The following is a 17402-nucleotide window of genomic DNA, read 5'->3' as shown; positions in this document are numbered from 1 at the left end:
AAGGAGGACTTACTTCCTGGAAACTGGAACACGATTCACTTTTAAATATCAACCAAACTGATGGGTTCTCCCTAAGAGAATGACACTGGGCAGAGTCTGGAAGGGGCTGAGGAAGCCAGGGCAGTGTGACCCAGTGGGGTGTCAGAAATCCATGGTAGTGTATATCCAATGGAGTACTAGTCCTGAGAAGTGCTGGGCATGCAAGGGTTTTCTAAAGTTGGAAAGAAAAGATTTTAGACATTTACAAGGCTTGTTAGCATATTAAATAATTTTTAATCTGCTTAATTAAAAAACATTGAAAAATACTTCTTTCTCCCCACTCCCTTCCTTCCTTCCTTTCTTAACATGCTGTCGTGAGTGGTTAGGGACTTTTGACATTGCAACATAATGTGTCATCAAAGCTCTTGTTCAAGACTCTCATGATTAAATTACAAATAAAAATCACATACACATACCCCAACTCATAATGTTTTAAGTAAAGTTACTATTTTGTGTTGGGCACACTCACTTTGCCATTCTCCCTGTATGCACCTGGGCTGTACGCTGGATACTACCTTTACAGCAACTAGACCATTGCTCTGCAACCAGCTTTCATTGTGGATACCATCTTGCTGGCAGACATCAGTAGGGATTCCAAGGAAGGATGGTCTAGAAAAGGAGCATAGTTTTCAGAGACCTGAGCCTCAGTTTGTCCCCAAACAGGGGGAACTGCCTTTATTTTTTTGTTTTAACTTTTATAAAGTGGGCATAGCATACCAACTTTGAAGGCTTGTTGCAAAGATTCAATAAAATGACATGTAGAAACACTTTGTGAATGAGGAAGCATTTAAAAAAAAAAAACAGTGTTTCATGTGCCTTTTAAAAACTTGCTTCCTTGGTATCTCGGATGAGTTAATCCACTATTATCCTATCTAGGGTTCATTTACAAAGAACTTTCCAAAAGAAATTTGATGGTGAAAGAATAGGGATTTTGAGTCTGTAAACTGCTCTGTTTTGGGCCAGTGTCTAGTTACTGATACATATTAACATTACCTATCAGTCAACTAGTTTAATTAGCTGAAGCCCCTTTTTCTATAATAGCTAGTGGGACCCAAACTTTTCTGTGTGCTAGAATGACTTGGTGTGTGTGTGTGTGTGTGTGTGTGTGTGTGTGTGTGTGTGTGTGTGTGTGTGCGTGCAGGCCACAGAGTGCATATAGAAGCTACAGGACCAGTCTGGAGGTTGGTCCTCACATTCCACACTGTGTATACACGAGCTTCCTGGGGTTCTCCAGCCTCTGCCTCCTGTCTCCTGTGGGAGCTCTGGAAATGTAGACAGCCACACTGTGTCCATCTTTGATATAGATTCTTGGGCTATACTCAGGTCCTCACACCCACTCAGCTGTCTCCCTGACTCCATACTTGGAGGGTTTTCATTATCAAGTGTGACTCCTTAGAGCCTGCCTTCAGATGTTCTGACCTAACTGCTACAGAGTGTGACTGGAGTATTTACATCATTTTTATTAGTTCTTTGGGAGTTTGTGTGTGTTTTGATGAGTTTCACCTCTTCTCCTCCAAATCCTCTGAGATCCACACCCCCTTCCCTATCTACCCAACTTTGGTTGTTGGGGTTTTTTATTTATTTATTTATTTTAAGAATCCACTAAGACCAATGTGTGTTGCCCAAACATTCCTGTGTGGTGACTGTCCTGTTGAGTGTGGTCAGCTTACCAGTGGCTAACATTCTAAGACAAAACAGTCCCTCTAGCTCTCAGCAGCTAATGGCTGCCAATATCTCCACAGCCAAGGGTTGGGATTTCATGCTCAACTGCTCCCTCCTTGCGGGAATTTAGTCCTGCTTAGGTTTACACAAGTCTTGTGTGTCCTGTGGTATCCACTATGAGTTCACAAGTGCAGCTGTCCTGTAGTCAGGAGACGCTGTTTCCTTGTTGCCCACCACCTCTGTCTTTTATACTCTTTCCACTCCCTCTTTCTCAGTGGTCCTGGAGTCTTGGAAAGAAGCGTGGTGCTATATATGTTTCATTTGGGGCCGAGTATTTTGCAATCTCTGATTCTCTGCACCTTGGTCAGTTGCGACTCTGTGTTAATCACAGTCTACTGCAAATGGAAACTTCTCTGACTGGGGTGGAGAGATGAATGGATCATGTGGTTAGATGTATGGACAAGTTTGGGAACCACACAAATGCTAGTCCCTGGAATGAAGTGCTCAGTACAAAGAGGACTGTTTCTGAAGCTTCAGACTATGGTGGATTGGCCTGTCTCTTTGGCGACTGTAGCTGGACAGCCCATGATGCATGAGTGAGTTATGGAACAAAGCCACACATCTCATGGCAGCTGGTAAATGAACAGACAGAAGGGCAGAGTCCTTGGACCTCCTTCCAGGGCTCCCCTGACCCAGTGTTCTAAGTTCCTTTCTTCTGATATTCTAACTTTCTCCTGCTAGATTCAATCTCCTCCTGGTTCTACCACTTCCCAATGGCTATATAGAATAGGCTGGGAACCAAGTCTTAAAACTGTGGGCTTTAGGGGGACACTCATGATACAAATATATCATTGACCAAACAAAAAGCTTAAAGTAGATAAAATTTGGTGTGCATGATTGCCTTGTCTTCTGGAAAGGTGGCTGTGTGAGAAGGTTGAAAGGGAGGAGACTGCTTCAGTAGCTGCCCACATTAACCAAACATCAGCCATGACGTGAGCTATAACTTCTACTCCTTCCCCACCAGTCCTTCAGACTTTGATTTCCATCTTGATGGTAGGGTATGTGACCACAGGAAGACTCAGAAAATTTCTCAGGAATGTGATGTTTGTTCAGCATGCTTTCTGGGTCCTTCCCACCATGCAGTGGCATCCTTCCCACCTTGCAGTGGCAGATGTGCAAGTGTGAAGACCTGGAGTCTGGATGCCCTCTGGCTTTCTTTGCCATAGCTTTCTGGGAACCTCTTAAATGTGTTGTTTATACCTTCATGTCAAATAATGTTAGTGTTAGCATTTGGGGGCAGGAGAGAGGGATGATGTTTGTATTTTAACCTTAAGCCTGGGTAGAAAATACAGGACTTTATTCCATAAAAACGACTGAATACATAAAGTAGTGTTTAGAAAATGTATAACTTTTATTCTAGAGTGGTTCCGCTGAGGACTTGTATCATGTATCTGTGGCTGGCCCAGCTCTCCCCACTTTCTGGCCTATCAAGAGCATTTTCATAGATTTGTGCCTATATAGACTGAGATTCCTACCTGATAGTCATTCATCCATCCATTCATTCACTCATCTATTCAGCACTTAGCATCAGCTGTGCTCCACATATACTGTGAGTCAAAAGACAACTAAACCATCAGTTACACTAGCTGATGACAGAGTAACAGTAATTCAAGCATAGGGCTAATCTCAGAAGTGTGTGGACATGGTGGAAACACAGCAGAGTCCTCACAGTGGGGAGCTGGGAGGGGCCGCCTTGGAAGAGCTCATAAAAGAGGTGACTTAGGCCATGTGGGCTGGTTTCACTCATGACTTCCTTTGGATGGTTGCCTCAACAGCACTGCTCTAGGGGACTGACCTGAGAATACTAGCAGGGTGCTGGCTCAGGGTGGAGCCAGATGATGGAGGCTGAGTGGTTTGCCCAGGGTGTGCAAGAGCAGCCACAGGCAGAAGAGAGCCGTGCCCTCCGGAGTTCTGACTCTAAGTTTAGTGTTCTTTCCATGTCCCTGAGTCTCCCCTGCTGGTTCAGCAGCTGGCAGAAGCACACAGATGAAGACAGAGTTGGGCACCAGTGGCATCAGGTGACGTCGTGAGCATTCTTTCCAGTTGAACCAGGCTGCCAGGGAAAGCTCTGCCCCTCTTCTTGTGTGCCCAGGCAGTCAATGTGCTATCATATCTGGAAAACTAAGCCTTGAGATGGAGGACTTCGGGAAAGCCCAGGTGTAACCCAAAATTCAGTGTGGTGGGAGACTTCTATTCTGGTATGGTACAAATTCAGAAGTCTGCACACTGCAAATCACCAACATTTTTGCCAGGGTGTTATTTATGTATTTTATGTACTTAGAACTTGATCAAATAAATGGAGTTTTATTTCAGACTCTGAAATTATTTTCATCTATACCTTCTCCTCTTATCTTTATTAATGGCTTTAACTATCACTAATTTACTGGAGGGTCTCAAATAAATTTCTTCAGCCACAAATATCTTCTATATCCTTCCTATGGCCAGTGGAATCAGGCTGTACTAAAGGATTGTAAACTCAAAATATTTCAAACTGAATTCAGTGTTTTCTTAGTCTTAATTTGCATATCATGAATAGCCTACTATTGATTCGGTTTCTAATACAAAATATTGAAATTAGCTCACTCTGACTCTCTACCAAGTGTCCTCCTTTGCTCCTCTCTCCAGACCTGTCAGGATTCTACTCTGCCCCCTCCTTTGCTACCTTAACACCTGCAGGATTTGCCTTTCCTTCCTAAAAAATTAAAAGAACATTCCTAGCCTTACTTAGTGGAGGTGCCCTGCCAGCTCCAAAGCACTGGCCCTGTTTTCATTGGATGTTCGTTCATCTCTTTCCAGCAGGCTGATACTTCTTTCTCTATCAGTTAAGTAAAATACTTTGAAAACAGACTTCTTTGATGACAGAGGCTTTTATTGTGTCTCAGGGCTATCATTTGGAATACTAGTGGTTATTACACACTACCGTGTTGCGGTAGGTAGGCATGGCATTTGCCTTAAATGAATATCTATTCTCTTTAATCTCCATTTTAAAATAAGCTATTTTTTTATTCCAGTGGCTCTTAACCTTTTTTTTTTAATAAATCATGATCACATCTGGAATGTGATGAAAATTATGAATCTTCTATATTGAACACACTCTCTCTCTCCTCCCCCTTCCCTTCTTTCCTCTACCTACAACTTCAATACAAAAACAAAACAAAATACAGCCCCCCAAACCAACCAAACCACAAACAAACAAACAAACAAACAAACAAACAGTCAAACCAAAACCCACCTCCTCTATGTATCCTTGAAGTGGTGAAATGTTGATAAGGACCTTTGTCTTATATGGGTTTATGGCATTGTTTTTTATTTACATTATTTATTTATTACATTATTTTCATGTACCAGCCATATTATATCTGTCTATTTTAAATAAACATTCTAATGAACTTGGTTCTAGTCGAGATGTGTGTGACCAGGGACCCATTTTCCTTGAGTTTGTACCACAATTTTGAAGTGAACTGTGGCTACAGCAGCTGATCACACATCTGTCTGGAACCTACCCTTACCTAGTTGTAGGACGCTGTGAGATTCTATAATGAGCTGTAGTGGAAATCAACCTGGATTCTTGACCAGGGGACCTGAGTTCTTGGCTCCACATGTTTTAATAACTATGGAGAACTTTCTAGAAACATGACTCAGGTGTGAACTGTTCACCCAACTGACAGCCCTTTTGTGTTTGTAGCATCCTTTGCATTTCTATTGTCTCAATATCCCAACCAAAAAACCTGCTGAGAAAGCCAGTGGGTAAACCACACCTAGTGCAGGAGTTTCAGCACTTGGGAAGTGAGGAAGGTAGACCAGATGTTCCAAGTCACCCTCAGCTACATGTTGAGTTGGAGGCTGGCATTGGCATGGTGGATTACATGAGACCCTGTTTCAAAAATAAAAAATAAAAAATAACCAAACACACACACACACACACACACACACACACACACACACACACACACACACACAGAGTCAACAAGTCCAAGCATTCAGTTCAGAGGGGTAAACAAGAAAGGAACACACAGAGAAGCTCACTGAGAGTAGCTGCAGTTAGGAAATACACAAAGGTCCCTTCTGGCTCTTATCCCCAAGTCTCTTTGTTGTCAATCTCTGCTTTTCAAAGTGTGTCATGATTTCATTCAAGCTGCTTCTTGCTTATGAGTTGAAGACAATGATTAGATGCATTCATATCAAATGAGGTTGTGTTAGGAGGAAAATAAGCTGTATGTAAGTGTGTGCGAATGATGACTAGTGACATTCTGGCAGTTGTACTGGGTGACCAGTATGCGTGATTACTGATAATTTTATCTTGGATAAAAAGGACACTTGTAGAAACTGTGCTTTTACCCTCTCTGAGTATTTGACACCAGGAACTCATGCATGCTAGTCGAGTATTGTACCATGGATCTCTATCCCCAGCCTGAGAGTGTAAGTTTGAACATCCTTTTGTCTAGGAATTCTGTTTTTCCAAATGACTCTGAATGATACTGGAGACTAGAGGTAGGAACTTGACCTTGGCTTCCTCAGCCCAGGCTCTTGAGCATCTTTGGTTATGTCAGTTCTCAAACCATTGATGACTGGTGGCATGCTTATGCTCACTCTTGCTTTCTGTTCCCCACTCACATTCTGGTTCAGACTCCTAGAGCTGAAGAGACCTCAGAGGTTAGTGTAACACCATTTTGTGCAAGTCGGGAACCAAAGCCTTTGCCAGAGGTTACACAAGCTATCTAGTAGCAGATCTATAGATGCTCCTGTGTCTGGTGACCACCAGACCCTAAATGTCCTAACTTTTTAATCACAAAACATACTTGAAAAATGCAAAACTAGCTACTGCAACCCCTGCATGATTACATTTCCAGCAGCTTTCTGCATATCCCTGCTCATTGTCATCAGACCTAATGCCAAACTCTACCTCATTGCAATATCATTCTCAAGGTCAATACTCCCACCACTACTCTGACTTTGTTGCTTTCCCTTTCTTCCATCCCTCCCTGGAACCTGAACTCCTCCTGCCTCAGCCTCCCCTGTGGGTACCAAGATTCCATCTGGATATATGCAGCCATGTCAGGGTGACTTGTTTTTTGAGGACTGTCTAAGGTATGTTGAGACCAGTTAAATATTTTCAGATGAAAGGGGGAAAAACCTTTGTTATATGAAACTTCAAATTCAGATTGAAAAGTGCCGTCAGTGTGTTCCAAAGGATACCTTTGTGTGGATTAATGCACCAGAAGCACAATGAAAGCCACTGTTATGATTGGCACCATGTTGGAAAACTGGAAGAGATGGGGGTGTGGGGAGAGCTGATTCAGTTAGAAAAGAATTGAAAGGTGGAGAAGGGATTAAAAAGCACCCGAACTGTGCAAGAGTAGAATGGTCACAGATAGCAGCATTGTGGATACAGTGGGGTTGGAACATGGCCTTCACCGACGGCTAGAACTGGAATAATGAATCATAAGTAAAGAGGCAGAAGGAAGGCCTGGCAGGCTGGGGAAAGGGTAAGGGGGGTGTTCACTAAGCCTATGGGATTCCATTGAGTTACTGATCTGATTGGTCCATGGGGGACCAGTCTGGGTATGATGCCAGCAGTTGGCAATAGGTTGGTAGTGAGAGCTCAGGGCCCTTGAATGTGAATCCTAGCTATGTAACCTGGGTCTAAACTTCTTCTTGCTGGGATAGTCTTGTGTAAGGTGGGGCTAATCCTTATCTTCCCCTCCTACTGTGTTGGAGATTGAATTTGATTTCCATGTTCTAAACAAAGTCAAGTTTATGACCTTGCTTTCCATGTATCCCAAGCTGCTTGGTAAGCCTTTTCACTCCTTCCTGATTTGGCTGGGAAATTAAACTGAGCATGCTGCAACTCTATTAACTATTATATTTAAGATGAAGACAGAAAATAAAACCTTGGAAATTGAGTCTGAACTTGGATGAGCAATAGAAAGGCATTCTTGAGGAGTTGGAGAGTCTTGGCTTTGAAAACACCTATGCAGGCTGGGCATGTCAGTGCACGCTTGAAATCCCAGCACTTAGGAGGCTGAGACAGGAGTCTTGCTGGGTGGTTGAGGCCAGTCAGAGCTACATAAGAAACCCCCCCTGCCCAAAAGAGCAAGCAAACAAACAATCATCTATTCAGACCTCTGGAGAACTTGAGCATTGACTGCCAAGGGGCGGGACCTCTGGCCCCTACACTGATGTGTGGGTTGGTGAAGCAAGGACAGCATTGGCCTGAAAAGAGAAAATAATGTATTTCAGGGGATTAAAGTTAGTCAAGTTTTTTTTTTTTAATTATTCTTTTTATATCCTGGAGGTAGGTTATCAAGGGTCTAGTTCTGAGGACAAGTGAAACAAACAAATAAAAATTCCAAGAACTGGATAATGCCTGTTAACCAGTTAACCAGTATGTTTTGGCTATTTACTGGAAAGTTACCAACAATATCAATAGACAGGCATGCTGAATAGGCTCTAGGTCTCTTGAATCAATGGCTCTGGTCACTTCTCAGCACCAAGGGGATGTATCAGCTCATCTGTTGGCAGTCCAAAGAGACTGTAAGCAGAGCCAGAGCATCTGGGCCGATTGTCAAGGGTGGAGAGGCTCTGCTCAAGTCTTGGGATCCTGCCATTCGTCAATAGTCCTCTGACCCTCTTAGTCTACCTCAGCCAGGCTCTCCTCCAATTCTGATTGTCTGGCTTTTGCATAATTACAGTGTCTTCCCCGTGGGGTTTGCTAGTAATTCTTGGATTGTGACTCTGAAGGGAAAAGTTGCAACAAGTGCCATGGGGCTCTCATGAAACAGCTTGTTTCAGTGAGACAAACTGTGTTCAAATGGGTTGTCACTGAGGGTGACCTCGGGTGAGTTAAAAAGATTCCTCTGGGCCTTTCTACTCTTCAGATTTGACATTCTCCTCTATGGGTCTCCCCCAACCCCCAACCTTGGCATCTACTGTCATCTTTTAGGAATTTGAAATCTGTAGGGGCAGTGAGGGACCTCAGCAATGCCTTCTAGAGAACAAGGTCATGGTCAGGTTTGAGGGAAATTCCTTAGTCTCGTCTACTACTACAAATGGGTAAGGAGTGATAAAGATGGACAAAACGTTTATTTGGACCTGGTGCTGGGCTTCTGCAACTCAGGCCCATACACAGGGTGCAAATCTATACAATATTATGATGACAGGACAGCACGTAGGGATGCCAGACAGTGAGCAAAGGAAGGCTGGCAAAAAATAAGTTGTGCCATGTAGTTCTGTGACCACACCAGCAAAAGCACACCTCCCTGTTCGCAGCTATTATTAAGGTTACCCTGGAACCCCTCCCTACTGATGCTGGGGAAAATAATTATTAAAATGACAAAGGCATTGGATAGTCAGCTCTCACATCTTTGTCTATATAAAAAAGTTTTACTTCCATTTAGAATAAGTCAAATAAAAGCTATCACCCTCTATGTCCTTCCAAACTCCCCTGGTGGTGACTTAGATGCCAGCATACCCCCGCCCCCCAGTTTTCGGTCTTGTCCATAGAACCCTCACACACAGCCTGGGACTCCTCTTTCTTCCCTACCCCCTCCCCATTAAAAGGAAAAAAAAGATTTAAAGAAAAATAGCTCCAGTTGTGTGAGGCCTACGCACCGGGTATGCAAGTCAGCGAGCGGGACCCACGAACACGAGTGGGGCCCTGGGTGGATGCTCCTTGGTGCCAATTCTCTGCCTGGGCCCGGTGGGTAGAGGGGAAGATGTTTATTTTTAAGGTTGGGAGGTGGGTCGTGTAGGTCTGGGATCCGGTAACCCAGCACCCCAGCATTGGGGCTGAAGGGGTTCCTCCTTCCCCTCCCCCACTCCGTTTTTTTTTTTTTTTCAAATTTATTTTGCCCAGGCGGGGATTGGCGACGGTCAAAAGGGAGCAGTTGGCACTGAATGTCACCCTGAAGGTAAAATGAAAGACAAAAGAGGAACGCATGCTTGCTTTTGCAGCGGCTGCGGCGGCGACGGAGGCAGGAGCAGCAGGATTTAAAGGGAAAAAAGAAATCACACGCACATACATACATCTATACACACCCAGAGGCGTCGATTATGCAAACGCAGTAATGCCATCAAATCCTGACAGTGCCGGGGAATTTTTTTTTTTTTCAAAAAAAAAATAGAGAGATCTATTTATTTTATTTTTTTTTTTAAAGAGGGAGCCAAACGCATGCAAAGAGAAACGTGCACATACCACGCAACCACCCGAGGAGAACCTGGCAGCCTGTCTCCTCTTCTGCCAAGTTATCATTAAGAAAACAGGGAAGGCATCATGACGTCCTGGGTCACAGGGAGTGCGGACCGACGCTACCAAGAGCGAAGGGAGGCGCCTGGGCGCTCCGGCTAGCCGCGGGCGCAGCTCGGCCCCTCGCCGCCCGGCTGGGTGAGTGCTGCGCCGCTCGGGACGCGGACCCCGGGGCCCACGCAGGGCCGCCGCGCGCGGGGACACAGCCTGGGGCCGGGCCCTGGCCGCCCGCCGGCCGCCCGCCACCCCCTCGCCCCGCCGAGGTCGCGGGAGCCCAGCTCAAGGAGGCGTGTGTGAGATGTGCGATGTCCCTGCATGGGGGGTTTGTAGACTTTCCTAAGCCAAAGCAACCGGGGCTGCTACGGCTGCTTTGAAAAAAAAAAATTAAAAAATTAAAAAAAAAAAAAATCCCCGAGGACTCACCCGATTAACCTGCTGCAGTTCTGACCCTGCCAAAGGTAACTGCCCCATCCTTAACCATCAGCGTCTGGAGACAGACATTTGCATCTGTATTTGCAGTCCGGCTTGGAATCCGTATTGCTACCCCTTCCCCCTTCACTTGCTTAGAGTCTCTTGGAGGAAGAAAAAAGAAAGAAAAGAAAAGAAAGAAAAGAAAAAGAAAAAGAAAAAGGACACCCTCTCTCAATAACACACTCATAAGTAGTGCCCACCTCTTGCAGACTTGCCTGGCCCAGACTGCAAAACTGTCAGGTGTGTGCTGGAGACACAGATAAATTTGAATTGCTGTTAGATTCCTTCTTTCAACACCCCTCCCATCCCCCTTCCTGGTTACAGACTTTGAGTGCTTGGTAAAGTGGCCACGACCTAAGGCAGAGTTAGGGCACCGGGACTGGGAGGGGATGGGCCAAAGGGACATGGGGCAGGGGTCGCTGTGGGTGAACGGGGGTGTCAGGAGTTGGAGGCTATTGCCATGGGGCAGTACTGCAGTTGTGGTGCTGCGTGACCCTCCTGTCCTCTGAACCTTCCCCTCCTCTCCAGGCTTTCCATGGCTTTCACCTTCCCCAGGGAGGAAGTCACCCAAGTTGTCTGGAGGTCACTGGACTAAGTATTTCAAACTGCTTATCATTCCTTGCCACCTTTTGATTCTATCAGAGCGCCTGCCGGTTAGAGCCCCGCGCACCTCCCCCCTCCCCACTCCTCCTTGGCTCCCCCACTCTCCTCTTCCCTTTCTGCAGGGAACCTTCTCTTAGATGCACCTCCACCCAGAACCTTAACACGCAGTTCTGGAAATGCCTTGAGTCCTCTGCTCCCGGCCCCCAAGCCCCCCGGAAGCCTCTGGCCGGCGCTGAGGAATGAGTATATGTGTTTATTAATTGTGTGGTTTGGTTTGGGTGGATTCTGAGTTGCCAGCTGGGCCTATGACCTCCTGCTACTTTCAAATGACCCTGCCCAGTAATTCAAGACTTGAAGACCTGCAGCCCCTGAAGTAAGTTTCAGGGCAGCTGAATGGTTGGACTAGTTTTAAAGAGAAACTAATTTGTTTCCCACACTGCCCAAAGACCAAATACCAGAGGGTGTTTGGAGAACACCCAAGTTCAGAAACACTTAAGTTCAGGAAGAAAAAAAAGTCTGAGGGAAGATAGCCGGAGAGACCATAGAGTGGCGTTAGCCTGTCTTTGGCTGTTTTTTCTTTTTTCTCCTGTCCAGTAGATTTGGTGTTACCAAACTGAGTTAAACAACCTGAGAAACAGTTCTGTCTTTGTGACAAAGAGAGGGAAGTTTGAAGGCCTCTCAAATCTGAGCCCGGGAGTGGCACAGGCATGGAGGTGCTGATGGAGGTGACATGACCTTGAAGGGGATGCTTCCTTGCTTTGAGGAAGCTGTCAGGCTGTGAGGAAGCAGGCCTCCAGGATCTTTCAAGCATTGATTCGTCTGCTATCTGTGCTTTCGTTACTTGTCCTAGAGCATTTCCCATAACTCTTTGAACTTGCATTACGTAGTATTAAATGTGTATCTATTGTGAATGGCATCGTATTGCACATTAAGCTGTCCATTGACTGTGGTGATGAGGTAAAAGATGGTTCCTTCCCCTTAGTAAATCAGAATCATTTAAGTCTTCTTGTATGACATGTCCTGAAACCTTCTGGTATTCTTTGCTCAACAGAATAGACTAGATCAATCAATTAGGTTTTCACGTGTGTGTGCAGCTAAATTTATTCTGTGTAATTTTTCCAGAAATTAAAAGGTTACCAGAGAGTGCCATGTTCCCATCTCCAACTGAGCACCACTTATTACCACAACAGTATTTCAATATTAAGTGATCTTCCAGATCTTTCATCTTTCATTTTGAGCTCCAAATTTGACTCAGCGTGAGTGTGGCAGCCCAGCAAGATAAGGGCTAACTAACTAAGCAGGCAGACCACCACAAAGCTCTCAGGACCATGTTGCAGCAAACAGTATCTGAATAACCTCCTTTCCAGGGACCTTGTTCTCAGCTGTAGTGAGAATTTTGGCAAGCGCCTGCCAGGGTTAATGGGATTGTGTTTGAGACTGATCTCCTCTGTGACTTGTTTCTCCTGCTTCTCTACTATGTACCTTAGTTGAAGACTCAAGGCAAACTTTTGTGCGGTCCCTTGACACGTTGCAGCAGACATATCCCTGGGTTCACCTGTCACAGGAAAGAGGACTATTTAGGAGATTCTCCTTTTGTTCACAGAGGTGGCAATCAAGTAGCTTTATTTATTTATTTACATGTTTACTTTGATGTCTAGTGTGCTCCACTCTGTTCGTTGCAAACCAACTCATATCAGAGGAGGTCAAAGATGCCTCTGGAGGTTGACCTGTGACATCAGTTTCAGTTGGACCTGGAAGACTAGGTCACCCTGATAAAGGATTTTATGAAACAAAGCAGAAAATTGGTATTCGTTTGGAAATTGTTGGAAAACTGTTAGGATAGAAAGCTTTTGAGGGAAAGCCACATTGATGAAGAAAAACACTGAAGAGGTAGGGACTTTTGAATAATAGATTGACTATGTAATGGTCAACCACAAGATAAAATTTTTACACAGTATTTTTATGGCTTAAATTGGCTGCAGTGTAAACCAAGCTTACTGCTCTATTAAGTCATTATACTCTTCAATTATTTAACATTTCTGGCCAAGCTATCTTCTGTGGTCTTTTTTGTACACATCAGGAATGATATGTATGGTCATAATTGCTTGTTGTTAGTGTGAGCGCTTTGCTTTGGAACGAGGTTTAATTTTAACTTCTCGGGACCAATACTAGGAAGAATGTACAGAGGGAAGAGACTGTGATGGAAATAGCCTGAGCTCCATGAAACAGGATAGCTACAGCATTGGCATGTGCCTAATACAATCTGAGGTATCCTCCTCACTCGGAGCCCTGGCAGCCTCTGCCTCTTAGGTCCTATGCATTCTGAAGGACTATATCTCTATTGAAATGTAGATCTTCCATTTTCTCCAGGGGGCACTTGGCAAATCTTTCAAATGAAGCACTCGTAGAAGAAGAAAAGCAACTGAAATTTTCTCCAGGAACAATAGCATCTGTCACTTTGAAATAATGATTACTAAGTATCACAATATTGTGATTCTGTAAAAAAAAAAAAAAAAAATCATTTAAAAATTATCTTCCTTAAAGTGAAAATAACATACTGTGGCTTTCTGTGCAAAAGAGACACTGTCTCTTAGGACTTTGTTGTGGATTGGTTACAGCTGTGACATAATAGGGCTTTACAGTTCAGGTTTTAGGTTCCCATTGCCATTCCAGTAGAGTCAGAGCAAGAATCTGTCACATACTCACAGGCTTTCAGGCCTAAGTTAGGGGTAGGGTACTGAAGAGACTCTAAACAAGCCCCCACCACCAGCACTACCCCTTGCTTTTTGGTGGTACTGGAGCAGAAACCCAGGGGATCCTGTATACCAGGCAAGAACTCTACCACTGAGTTACTTCCCTAGCCCAAGGATATTGCCCCAAATAGTCAACTTTCTTTAATTTTTATCCCAAGTCATCATTGTATAGAGTTTGGAATCAGTGGTCCAACACTAAGAAGCCCAAAGGGTCTTCTTTGAAGGTGATAATTGTGAAATATTCCCCATGCTTTTGAAATAGGTTGTCAACAAACACATCTAATGGTACTGATCCCTCAAATTGAGTGTATTAGGGAAAATCTCTTTTAAAAAGTCTTTGAGTGAACATTTCCTGGGATGAGGCTACAGCTGTCTGGGTTCTTAGATAAGAGTGTTTTCTTTTTCTTGGAGGTTAGATACCCTTTAGTATTCTACCCTGGTTGCAAGACCTCCCCTTAGATTACCTCCTCCACTGTCCTGGATAGAGACCCAGCCTTCCATCCTCCCTGGGCCATAGGTACTGTACACACACACACACACACACACACACACACACACACACACACACGCGCAAATGTTTTTATTACCGTACACCGAGCGACACCTGTAGTTGAAAAGTGGCATCACAGTGTCACAAAGTTTCTGGTTGTCTCTGCTCATATTCCTATGATGAAAGGCATTTTGCTTATTCAACTATGCAATAATAATAATTGCCACAAATCAAGGGATGAAGTCTTAGAAATTTCCAGGATACTGGAGATTCAACTCAGAGTTGCTTTTTTGGGGGCATGTCCACTCAGATAAATAACCTTGATCAAACTCTGAAAAGGATGCTAAATCATAATTCACTTGTTTTATTCCTCTATAATATAAGGTGTAAGTTACAGACAAATTGTTTTATTTCCTTAGAAAATATGCATTTCTAACAAAGATTTTTGATTGTTTTGACTGCAGACTTAGAATGCCAACATTATATGAAGCAAAAAAAATGTTTATATCTCCAGTTTCATAGATGTTTAAGAGGTTGTGTAAGCTGTGTTTCAAAATATATGTTTCCCATTTAAATTTGATCTCACTCTTAGATATATTCAATTAATAAGGCTGATGTTATGACCATGATAATTTATATTCGCTAATACCTATTTTTATTATCACAATTGTAGATGGTGAAACAAATTTCCATATCTGTTAAATACTAACAAGAAAAATAACTAACATTTGTCTAGTGAGTGATAATTTATAACTATACATCCCCATAACCTGAACTTAGGAAGATTATTTATTGCCTATCTTAAGAAGGCAATCACTTTTTACAAGGTAAACGTTATATGGAAATATATTCTTTACTTTCCTCTTTGCCTCCTTTGCTTTCTTTACTCTCTCTCTCTCTCTCTCTCTCTCTCTCTCTCTCTCTCTCTCTCTTAATCCTTCTTTTCCACTTACTAATGTAAAACTCCTTTTCAGGGACAGAACATATATAATTGCTCAACATATATGTGTCTTGAAAAGGGAACAGGAGCAAGCCATCCCCACAGCTGGGGACTCTATCTTCTGCTCACTAGTGTTCTTGAGGAAAATGTTAGGTTGTAGGAATCATTTCATGCCCTGTATGTTTCCTGACATAAATCAGGAAGACTGTTAGCAAGTTATAGTCCTTCTTAGAGACTGCAGCTCTTGTGCCACCATAAACACAGCCTATATATTCTTCCAAGTTATTGTGTGTAGAGAGAAACCCAAAGTCATCTGTGTAAATGAGTGCTCCCTTCAGTTGTGAGGAGTTCATCTTCAGTTTAGTACGGACATTTGTTTTCTGAAGCTTGCAGAATTAGGACACAGTTCAGATGATGCTTCGGGCCTATCACCATCAGAGTTGGGGGCTTGTTTTTTTTACAGATAATGTAGAGATGGCAGGATGCTGGTTGCCACAAAAGGTCAAGAGCAGTGATAGGAAGCCATTATCTGTGGAATCTGGTATTGGTTCATCAGAGAACAATGATGGACCTTTTAGTATCTGTGGGCCAACCAAAAGGAATAGACTAGATGGCCTCCAGTTTACTCTCCCTTTGATTCTCCCTTACGTGATTAAGACTAATAACAAGTCAAACAACAAATGCTCCTATTTACTCTTGTTCTAGAAGCTATTTCTTTATGTATGACCTTATGCCAAGGCTATATATGACAGTGTGCAGAGTATGTAGCAGAGCTCAAGTTCATTGACTTGGAATGGACACCTCATGGGACTTAGACATTCAGGTTTGAATGCAGGTATTTTCTTTATAGGCCATGTATTGGTTGTCCTAAACAGACCTTTTCTTTCTGCAAAAAAAACAGTCTTATATTGCCAATCTCCTAGGCCAGATCAAAATAGCTGGTGTGACTTGTTTGAGTGAAATATTGTTTTATCAGTGACACCTCAAATGTGAAAATAGTTGTTCCATTGTGATACAAGTGATACACGTAGCAGATAATGGAGTCACAATGTTCTTCAATGTGTGGACACTCGAGGGCTGGGCGTTAAGACATTGCACATGGATCTAGAAGTTGGACAGGTAGATAGGAGTTCTTGCTTGAGTGGCTGAAAAGGGTTTTGAGAAACTTCTAGGAATTTTAGAGACTGACAGCAAAATAGGAGAATTCCCTTTCTCTTGAAATAGTGAAGCAGTACTATTACTAAGGATATGGCCTGCTATAAGATACTTTTTGTCACTGAAATTCATTAAAAGTATGAGAGAAGAAAAATGGAGAAAGATAACTAAATTTACTCAGCGAAGTCATAGGCCAAAGATATAAGAGAAGAAAAGGTGCAAGGCAATGATAGGTAGAAGAGGTGTGTGTGTGTGTGTGTGTGTGTGTGTGTGTGTGTGTGTGTGTGTGTATGTGTGTGAATATTGCCTGTCCTATTTTAACTGAGCTGTGGGATGTGAAGCCAGATGAAGGGTCATACATGGTGGCTCATGCCTATAACCACAGCACTTGGGAGGCTGAAGCTGGAGGGTTGCCTTAGGTACCAGGGTTATAGAGCAACATCCTGTCTAAAACAAAACAACAGCAACAAAACAAGACAGAAATATACAAACAAGATCTACAGAAGAACAAGGGAAATGAATGCAAGTGACCACTCCCTGTCTCCCTTGAGGGAACGACTGTAGATTCTGTGGAAAAGACTTGGAATTAGGTCTCCCGTTCTCATTTTAGAATTTCTGCTGGGCCACCCACTAATGTAATTTTGGGAAATTACTAGTGCCCTGAACCTTTATCACTTGTGAAAATGTAGCTAATCGATGCATTGCTTCTCCAGATGGCTGTGCAGGTTGAGTGAGAATTGTTGGGCCAACCTCTCTCTACTGATGGCCTGACCCTTTGGGTCTGAGCATTTGAAAGGGAGTTGATCTCGCTGCTACAGAACCTCTTTTGTTGGTACTGTTCTAGCTTCCTGTGGAGCAAGGCATAGAAGGAGGAAGCAGGAAGTAACACAGGGGTGTGAAGCTGAAGGTGGCAGGCGTTCCATAGGCATGGTGCTTCTGAAATAGGCAGTGCCAAGACATCAGTGGCTTTATTTATGTTCCCTC

General features: G+C 43.5%; 1 protein-coding gene across 3 annotated transcripts in view; it reads left to right on the top strand.

Moving 5' to 3' along the window:
• Positions 1–9367: 9367 nt before the first annotated feature.
• The window catches only part of Esrrg (estrogen related receptor gamma), a 582336-nt gene continuing 574301 nt past the window's right edge, over positions 9368–17402 (top strand). Inside the window, exons 1-2 of one of the 3 annotated variants that reach the window (XM_036202303.1) lie at positions 9368–9460; positions 9918–10464. The gene's annotated coding sequence lies outside the window, so the exon portion shown is untranslated. Of the gene's footprint in view, positions 9461–9917; positions 10465–17402 lie in introns of those variants that run through there. The other 2 variants (XM_036202307.1, XM_036202304.1) reach the window with 2 other exon arrangements.

The sequence above is a fragment of the Onychomys torridus genome, chromosome 11 (genome assembly GCF_903995425.1).
Source record: "Onychomys torridus chromosome 11, mOncTor1.1, whole genome shotgun sequence".
NCBI lineage: Eukaryota > Metazoa > Chordata > Mammalia > Rodentia > Cricetidae > Onychomys > Onychomys torridus.
Note: the sequence above shows the minus strand (reverse complement) of the source record. Positions and strands in the feature narration are given on the sequence as shown.